Source organism: Acinonyx jubatus, chromosome F2 (genome assembly GCF_027475565.1).
Source record: "Acinonyx jubatus isolate Ajub_Pintada_27869175 chromosome F2, VMU_Ajub_asm_v1.0, whole genome shotgun sequence".
NCBI lineage: Eukaryota > Metazoa > Chordata > Mammalia > Carnivora > Felidae > Acinonyx > Acinonyx jubatus.
The window spans coordinates 12,755,793-12,765,030 of record NC_069394.1 but is presented as its reverse complement, the minus strand read 5'-3'; the positions used below and the strand labels follow the sequence as shown (position 1 = coordinate 12,765,030).

Below are 9,238 nucleotides of genomic sequence, written 5' to 3'. Positions count from 1 at the left end.
TGTCTGATTGATTTAGAGGTGGAGACGGAGGGGGCTGCTGGCCTCTCAAGGCTGCAGTTTTGGAACTTGCCAGGAGTTAACTCTTTGGGAGCTGCTGTGCCTCAGACCCTCAGCCCAGAAGGAACGAAGCTTCAACAGGGAGGGTATCAAAGGCTACCTCCCTTTAACCAGCTCCGCCCCTCCCTGACTCATCTCTACTTCGAATTCACCCCAACCTTCAGTGACATGGCATGAAATAAAAATGAAGGCAAGGAAAAGAAGAGAAATCCACTGCGTATTTCTATGCCGACTACGTTAACCCAGCGGTCAGATTGATACTCATCAGCTCAATGGTTACGTTTCTTGGCTGATGACTCTAGTACGTATTCATCAAGTGCCTGCCAAGTGCGAGGCATCACCGGGACACTAGGGGCTCACAGTGAAGAAGACAGGTTTCTCTGGGTTGTGGCTCTGGGCTCTGCATCTAGTCCCCTGCTCCCTCCATTCTCCCCGTCATGAGACCACAGGCTAGTCTCCCCCTGGCCCCGCTCCCTCTGACCACAGGCCATGGCACGTGCTCTCGCCACAGCTGACAGGGTCCTGCTTGCCCCTGGTCTGCCCTTGGAACATCTCTTTACCCTTCAAGTTTCATCTCAAGGGATCCGTACCCAGGCTTCAGGGTATGACTGGCTGTCTACCGACCGGGCGTGAAGCCTGGCACCGTGGAAGCCACCTGGAGACATCCCCTCGGAAAGGTGACAAGAGCGGTCCAGCATTAAACACTGTTGCTAGGGTGATATAATCAGGTTCTAAAGCAAAGAGCGCTCAGTGGATGCCCCTCTCTGCACAGCCTCTGTCAGTTTGGCTTCTCTGAAAAGCGGCTACCAAGACAGGAGTCAACGGGCAAGAGGCTTGTTGGGGGAAATGCCGGTGCGGAACCAAAAGGAGACTGAGTCGGGGAGGTGGAGAGAGGCTTGTAGGGTGATGTGGGCCTGGCCCCTGCAAAGCAGAGGGGAGGGAGGAGGACGCAAGAAGAGCCTCAGGTCACACTCCCCCTCTGATGCAGTCTCAGCCAACAGGAGAAGCCCGAGCGGAACTGTCGCCTAGAGGCATCCAGCCCTGGGGCATGAAATGGCCTGGTACTCAGTCTCCCTGCTGTTCTCAGGGAGAGCCCTGACAACAACGCCCCGGTCCTTGGTGTGAGCACCTGCCATATCCTCACCACATGGTGCTCCAGGTTCCCTGAGCTCCTTCCAGCAGGTTCTCTGCAGAGGGACCCCTGGGCGGCAGACCACCACAGCTGCCGCACAGCCCTCTCTCTTCCTCCCTTGTCTGTGCAACGGGGCTGAAAATGTCTATCGCTTATTGTAGTGGCCTGCCCGGACTGCCGTTGGCAAACACCACAGATTCAGCGGCTCAAACAACCCAGAGATGGACTTTCTCACGGCGCTGGAGGCTCTCTCCCTCTGTCCCTCTTTCTCTCCCTCCCTCTCTCAGTCTTCAAATTAAGAGCCTGTCGTATTCCACCCAGTGTGCCAGGGACGGTGGGTGAAGGACGCAGTCCCCTCCCTCAAGGAGATGGCCATCTGTTGGGAAGGAGCTAGTTGGGACCGCCGGGTGCTACGGTGACAGGAACCCCGCAGGTTGGAAAGACACAAAGGAGAGATCCCTGATCCAACCTAGGCTTGCTGGGGGTAGTCAAAGAATGCTTCCTGGAGGAGGTGGCATCCAAATGAGTGTTCAAGAATGGGTAGAATTTAGCCAGGCGAAGGAGTATGTGCAAATGCACGGGCTCGTGAGAGATCACAGCTTGTTCGGCCAAGCACTGTTAGCCCGGCATGCCCGGGGCAAAGGGTAAGTGCTGGGGAAGTGTGCCAGCCACGAACAGAGAGGCGGTGCGGGTGCTGGCGATGGGGGAGCACGGGCCACACAAGTTCTGATACCCCGCTCGGAGTATCCCGAAGGCTGTGACAGCATCTCTCTTCCCTCCTTCCTTCCTTCCGGTGGTCAAAGGTATTAACAGGCCAGCTCCCCAACATTTCGGCGTGCCTCGACTTGATGTGAGGCTCACGACTCTTCTTCTTCTGTCTTCACGAAAGCACAGTTGCAAACGATGTTCACGCGGAAAGGGCGCCCTGTTCCCCCCTCCCGTGCCTTCCTTCCCCCACCCGCCCACGCCGAAGCCGAACCTGCAGAGATGCAGCCGTCCCCGTGCTAGGAGCGGTGACACCTGCCACCCCCACCCCCCTGTTACCAGCGTAGCTGCTGAGCACATCAAGGAAAACGTCTTCCGCTCAGGCGCGGCATGTGACATGGCCCAGAAACGTCATATTAAGACCTGAAAGACGAAATTTACATCTTCTGGGGCTGTGGAGATACCACCACCACGGCGATGACCTGTGTTGAGCCAGTGCAGTGCCGCGGGGTGCCCCGTAACTGGGGATCCCGGACTGTGGGCTGTAGATGGGGGTGAAGGCCTGGTGAAAGGGGCTTGCACGGCTGGGCTGGGCTTGGGTGTGGCAGGTGGATGCCACAGGTTCTTGGGATTCTTCATCTCAGAGGCAGAAGGGGAAGAGCAAGCCCCGGGTCCAGAGAACCTGTCACTGCTGCTGAAGAAGGTCAGGCTCAGGAGGTTTGGTGTAAGGCCACGGTCGCCCAGCAGGTGAGCGGCAGAGTCAGAACAAGCATTAGGGACACCTCATCCCACTCGCTTGCTCATGAAGCGTATTCTCACTGCTTAGAAGGTTCCAGCCTCCGTCTGAGGTAACTGGGACACACAGGGAATAAGAAAAAGGAATCTCCCACCTAGGATTTTACAGTCTATGTTCTAGAAGCATCCTGGTATTTAAAAAAAAAAAAATAGCAGAGCCTGGTCCCAGCCCCGGACATTTTGACTTCCTGGGACACTGGAGGGGCCCAGTGTTTTCTCAGGCTCCTCGCGATGTAGCACTGTTGGTCCAAAGTCATGCCGTCCAACATGTGGCTACTGAACACACGCAATGTGCTATGAGACCTGGTCTGAGCGAAAGAATCAAAAATATCTCAGGAATAACTTTTTACGTTGCTTCTATGTTGAAATGATAATACTTTGGGTCTGTTGGGTTAAATAAAATATACCGTTAAAACTAGCCTCACCTCTTTCTTTCTACTGTTTAAAAATGTGGCTGCCAGAGGGGCACCTGGGTGGCTCAGTCGGTTAAGCATCCGAATTCAGCTCAGTTCAACGATCTTACGGTACGTGAGTTCGAGCCCCACATGAGGCTGCTGTCAGTGTGGAGCCCGCTTTAGAGCCTCTGTCCCTTCCCCACTCATTCTCTCTCTCTAAATAAATGACCTTTAAAAAATGTGGCTGCTTAAAAGTTGAAAATATAAATGTGCCTCATAGTATAATTCCATCGGCCAGCGCCGGTCTAGAGACATTTTTCCTCAGTGACCATACAGTCCCTCTTTGGTTCATACACACAAGGACACGAAATGGTAGACAGAGCATGGCCCCTCATCCTATTTGGGCAGAAGTAGAAAGAAACTACCCTCAAGTCATGCTGCGTGGGTTCTAATCTCAGCTTCAATGATTATTTGTTGGATGACTTTGAGTAAGTCAACTCCCTGTGCCTCTGTTTCTCCATCTGTAAAATGAGAAGAATGAGGCTGTTTAAGTTTTCATTAAGGTAGTTTTAGCTATTATTATTATTCTCCCCTCTCTGGGTCTTTTCTGTCGAGATTTGGTTCTCAAACCTGCTTCTGGGACCACCTGCCACTGAGCGCAAACCTTGTCTTAGTCACTTACGGAATGCATGATTATGCCTAGCTAATTGCAACCCACAAGCATCAATTTAATTTCATTTCATGACCCATTGTCATAACTCACGAAATGTAGCCCCTTCCCCCTCCGACTGCCTTTTTGTAAACTTCCAAGGAAAAGAGAAGTTCGATGAAAAATATGATGGAATCACTGCCCCTGGCTTTCTCCTCCTGGGTTCTCCACCAGCTTCAAGTGACACTTTGAGCTGGGGAGAGCTCATCAGTGGCAGCCAAGCCAAAATATTCAGGCAGATTTCTCCCTGAATAAGTTTCATTGACACTGAGGAGTTCATCTTTGGCGGCAGGGATGTCTGGATGAGGACTAAGCACTGGGTGGAATAGATAGATATTTGTCCAACCTGTGGGGGCATTTCTTCCGTCTTCAGGCTTTTGGGCTCACAGGAGAGATAGGCCAGTCCTTTAAGAGCCTTCACTGTCTGCTTTGCTCCACACTAACAGAAGTCTTGACACAGCCCCGTCCTCTGAATATTGCCAGTTCCTGTAGAAGACTGAAGCATTGCAAACATTTTCGGATTTGGGGGAAAGTGGGGTGCAGTAGGAATGAAAAGGAGTTATTATTTCCCCAGAATCTTCAGAAGCTTTGGCCTGGGACTCATCCTGGGAGGAAGGGGACAGACGGCTACATACTTGGGGAATGAGCTTGGAAAGAAGAATTCTCTTGAGTGATTTGACCAGAAGAGAGCACACTTTGTATCGTGGCTATTGTTGGCATCTTCAGAGCTAGCTAGTGTTTGACACCTCAAAATAAGCAATCCACCTTTGAGGATCAGTGGAACCACTGAGGAAAGTCTTGTGACCACCTATCGACTGGGCAACAGCTGGAGGAATTGAGAAGAGACACATCTGAGACTTGAGTCTCGCACTAAATATGTGCACGCGGGAAAACTGTTTGCTTCTCTTAGTCTCCTTTCCTTATCTGTAAAATGAGAGTAATCATCTCAATTTACAGGGTTGTTATAAAGGTAAGATGAGAGGATGAGCATAAAAATGTCTAATGAAAAGACTGAAATAAGGGCTGCAAAGACCAAAGGGTGCTGGTAGTTCTGGGTAAGCAGAGGGTAATATGAGGGGGTGTCACCAGAGATTCCGGCAGAGGAGCCGTGCCAGACCCAATGGATTTGTTGGGTTTTTGATGATTTACAATTTTTGGTCTTACTCCAATAGCAAAGAATCTGGGGGGAAAGCATAAAAAATTCACATAATTTCTGACTAATAATACTTGTTAGTATTTATGGGAAATCTTCAACACATATAACTTAGTCTGGTGAAAGAACAGAGAAACACCATTCTAGCCATTTAATATGATTTGAACACAGAGGCATGGCTTGAGCAAGGAGGACGTCTGGGTCAGGGTGGGGAAAGGTAGTGGAAGGTAAGGCTGGGGACAAACCAGACGGATTTTGTGCTGAGGCACCAATAATCTTCCCATCGTATTTTCTTCTTTGAAGGAAAGTCATACAACCTTAACTTTCTCTGCTTCCTCTTCCTGTTCCCGTACCTTCTGATTTTCATCCGTTCCTTCAAACACGTTGACCTGTTTTGCCATGGGAAATGCATACTCTTGCCTAACCAAGAGAATAGAGGGCAGGAGAGAAAAATTGTGTGTGTGTGTGTGTGTGTGTGTGTGAAAGAGAGAGAGAGAGAGAGAGGAAACTGAGCAGAGAAGTATGAAGGATAAAGAAAAGAAGATGGAGAGAGAAACAGGACATCAAAGGTGTGATGAACAACAGACAGGGAAGAAGGCAGAAGAGAGAGAGAAGGAGGAAGGGAGACAGAAATACACGCTTGAATGACAGAGACAGAGTGAGTGCAGGGGAGACAGAGACAGTCATTACCACTTAATGATTAATACAGGATTTAAATGAAATATTCATGAAAGGAAATTGGAGCTTTAGACAAATCCAAAGGCCCCTTCCCCGATCCCGCCTCCCCCTTCCTATGCGTGCTCTCTACTGGAGATATGCGCTCTCTGCTGTCATAACACGGAAACAACTGATGGCCGTAACCGGGAAGGGTAGCTTTTTCCTTTGATGGTATTTGCCTCCATTAAAAACTTGTCCGCTGATCTGTCTGAGTGGATCCTGAGCTTCTCTGCAAGGGTGAGACCCTTTAGAGAAGGCTCCTGGCACCCTGCAGGTGATCCACACAGCTTCCCTTTCTTCTGAACTCCATCTGTGGTCAGGCTCCAAGAGTTCCCTGAGTCAAGGCCTTCCTCTCCTGCAGGAGATAGCTGGAAACATCCTCGAGGATGGTGACTGCCCTGCATACAGCCCTGCAGAGCCCTGTGCTGGTAAGTAACAGAAACTCAATAAATCCACATACACTGCCATTGGCCATCTCCCCAGCCCAATGCAAGTAAGAAAATTGCCTCATCACTCTGAGCCACCGTGTTCTCATCTCTGGGTGTAGACGAATACCTGTCCTGCTGGTAGTGTTACCCATGGACGCTGTCAGGAAGGAGGTGAGGGCGCTCTCCAAGGGCTTGGCATAGGATGGATGATTTGATTTCCCCATTCACTGCCTCCCTCCCTCCCTATCAGCAGGGAATGAAACTCAGACCCCTACTACATCTTGCTCCCTGAGGAGTGATACTAAAGCCCGTTATTGGTAATTGGGTTCCTTTACTGTTCGCGCCCCACAGTCGGGGATGCACTAGGGAGGTTTGGCCTGGGGAGGTTGGGTGGGTTTGCTGATTCTCACACTCCTCCCCCCACATCAACCTGCCTGGGGAATGTACTGTTTCTACGCTAAGTTATGTACAGGTGAAATTTCTTCTTTTGCCTGTTTTTTTTCCCCTTTCTTTCTTTCTTTTTTTTTTTTAAGAATTTTTAAAATTTTAATACAGTTCCAATTAGTGTGCCGGGTTCATTTCAGCTCCTTTACTGCCAAACCTGGGGGCAGGGACCGCTTCAGTTTCTCTGCCTTCTCTTTGTCTGTGATGACTGAAGTGGAAAGGTATCTGCTGCATCGGACTGTAAGCTTCGCATTATCCTTATTTTTCCTTGGTCTTGATGGACTTGGCATCCTTTCGCCTGGTCGTGAGCAGAAAGTCCTTGATTTCTTCAATTTTTTGTGAGGCATGGTTACGAGGGGCGCAGGCAAGCGTGTGATAGGCACCACCCAAGAGACACTCACCTGCCTGGTTTCTGAAGTGCCATATTGCCTCAGCTCGAGAGGAGCTGGGAGGTCAGTCCTTTTATTATAAAAATACCTTGAGCTGTCAATTTCCCATTATAATGGTCTTAGGTGGTCTCCTTCCCTTCTGACTTTCCTTATTTAGTCTCGGATGTCAGTTTCTTCATTTAAGGTGGAGATGATGATATTTATTTCCATGGGGCCAAATGAGGCTCAACGGAGGGCTTTCTGAAGGGTTCAACCTGTTCAGCCGTTGAATATGGTTGTGACAGTGTGTGTGCCATCTTGCTTTCGTCTGAAAGCTCCGGGAAGCTAGGCGACACCTCTGTCTTTTCATTTTGCCCTTGCAAAATGCCAGGTGGACAGAAGGTGCTCAGTTAGTGTTTTCCGAACAAATGCCTGACCTCGGGTCTTCAGAGGTTAATCTTCATTGTCTCATACCTATTCTCGTCACTATTTAAATATCTCTTACTAGAGCTCAGGGCTGCTGACATCCCCACTCCATCCCTTCACCCCACCATTCCCAGCCCCCGTCTTGCATTCTGGGGGAGAGTTGATGGGTAGCTCTGCAGTTCAGAGCATACTCTGGGCCAGCCGACACTGGACCACAGGGACTGCAAGAGGCAAATACAACACGACTGGACCACTGCAGGCTGATTCAGCACAGATGAAATACCTGTGTTGCCCTCAGAAATAGGAGGCTTCTGTCCGGCTTCAGAGGAAAAAATAAGAGGTGATCCCCAAAGAACACAGTAGTCTAAAAGGGGCAACTGTATCTACAGGGACATGGAAGAGGGACAGGCCAAGGATTGCTGGACAGTTCCACCTTTCTGGGCACAACCTCAGGTGACTCAAACAATATTGGGCCCGTGTTACAAATAGGAGGTGTACATATTTCCCATATCGTCTTATTTCACCTAACGCAGAGATATATTTCTGTTTACGAGACCGGGACAGGCCTGACCGTCTACGGGTGATCAGTAGAGTTGACTGATGATAACATGATGGCATGCAGGAGATATCTTGCAACATCTTTTCTCTGTGGTCCTTAACACTCTCTGACACGCCCCCCATGTCCCTTATTTATCTTGCTTATTGTGTGTTTCTCTCCAACTTTGTATGCTTCGTGAGAACAGAGATGTGTATCTTTCTGTTTGTTTTTTAGTTTTGTTTTCTCCCCCAGCTATACGCCCAGGCTCAGAGCACCGCCTGGCACATATTAAGCATGTCCTAATTATTATTTGTTTATTCAGTCAAACAACTAATTTCCTACCTAAGCAGTGCTTATTCCTTTACATAACGCAAAACCAAACAAGGATATTTAAATGTATCTTTTTTTTTTCTGATGGAAATGCCTTAGAATATATTACTCAATCCCCTGACTTCCTAAAAAGAGCTTAAACAATCGTAGGTGATGCTTTTGGTACGTTCACTTCGTAACAAGTGCTTTATTTGATTGATTCATTTAATCCTCGTGGTGAGCTTTTTCTGTGGATGAGGGAAATGAAGCACAGAGAGGGTAAGTGATTTGCCCCAAATCACACAGTATTTAAATTCAGACCCAGCATTCGAACCCAGGCAGTATGGTCTGAGAGCCTGAGGGCTTAACCACCAGACTAGACTACGTCTGAATATGAGTTAGGGTGTTTGAAAAGAGTCAGCGTGTCCACGCCCCCTCTGAAAGCCAAATCTCCTATCACAGCGACTCCCCGAAGGGATCCTGAGATGGGAGTGCCTTCTTGCCACACAGACCGTAGAGTAGTGTAATTTTCTGATGTTCCTTCTCCTTCATCGTTAGCTGTTACTGGGTGATGTCGTCAGGACTTTTCTAAGAAGTCCAGCTGTGATGATGCTTCTGTTTTGCTAAATCTGAGAGGAAACCAGATGGCGAGGAGCCTGTTTTATGCCCCAAGGGGTTTAACCTACGAATGTCTTCTCTGCAGCCTTTGAGGACAGGGGTGTCCTGTGTCTGGAGGCTAGTAACCCCATTGAGCGCTGATGTCTGTGTTGCTCACGGCCCTTTATCCTGCAGCTGTGATTGTGTCGATGTGTACTTGGTTCACATTCACTGTGGGTGTGTGGGTGTGTGGGTGTGTGGGTGTGTGGGTGTGTGTGTCTTTGTGTCTTAACCGGCATTGCTTTTCTATTCTCATCGTGTTCCAAAAGGGAAGTGATAGCTCAAGGCAAATCAATGTGACGCCTGCCTCTTATTTATGAGGCACAAAGCCCTCCCCTTCGCCCTTGGTGACCTAGAGGAACTTTTCATCTTGGAACCTTGTCATGTCCTAGGAATGCTGTAGGT

General features: G+C 49.2%; 1 pseudogene; it reads right to left on the bottom strand.

Moving 5' to 3' along the window:
• Window positions 1–6,597: 6,597 nt before the first annotated feature.
• LOC113600700 (60S ribosomal protein L38-like) lies at window positions 6,598–8,728 on the bottom strand (annotated as a pseudogene).
• Window positions 8,729–9,238: the final 510 nt, after the last annotated feature.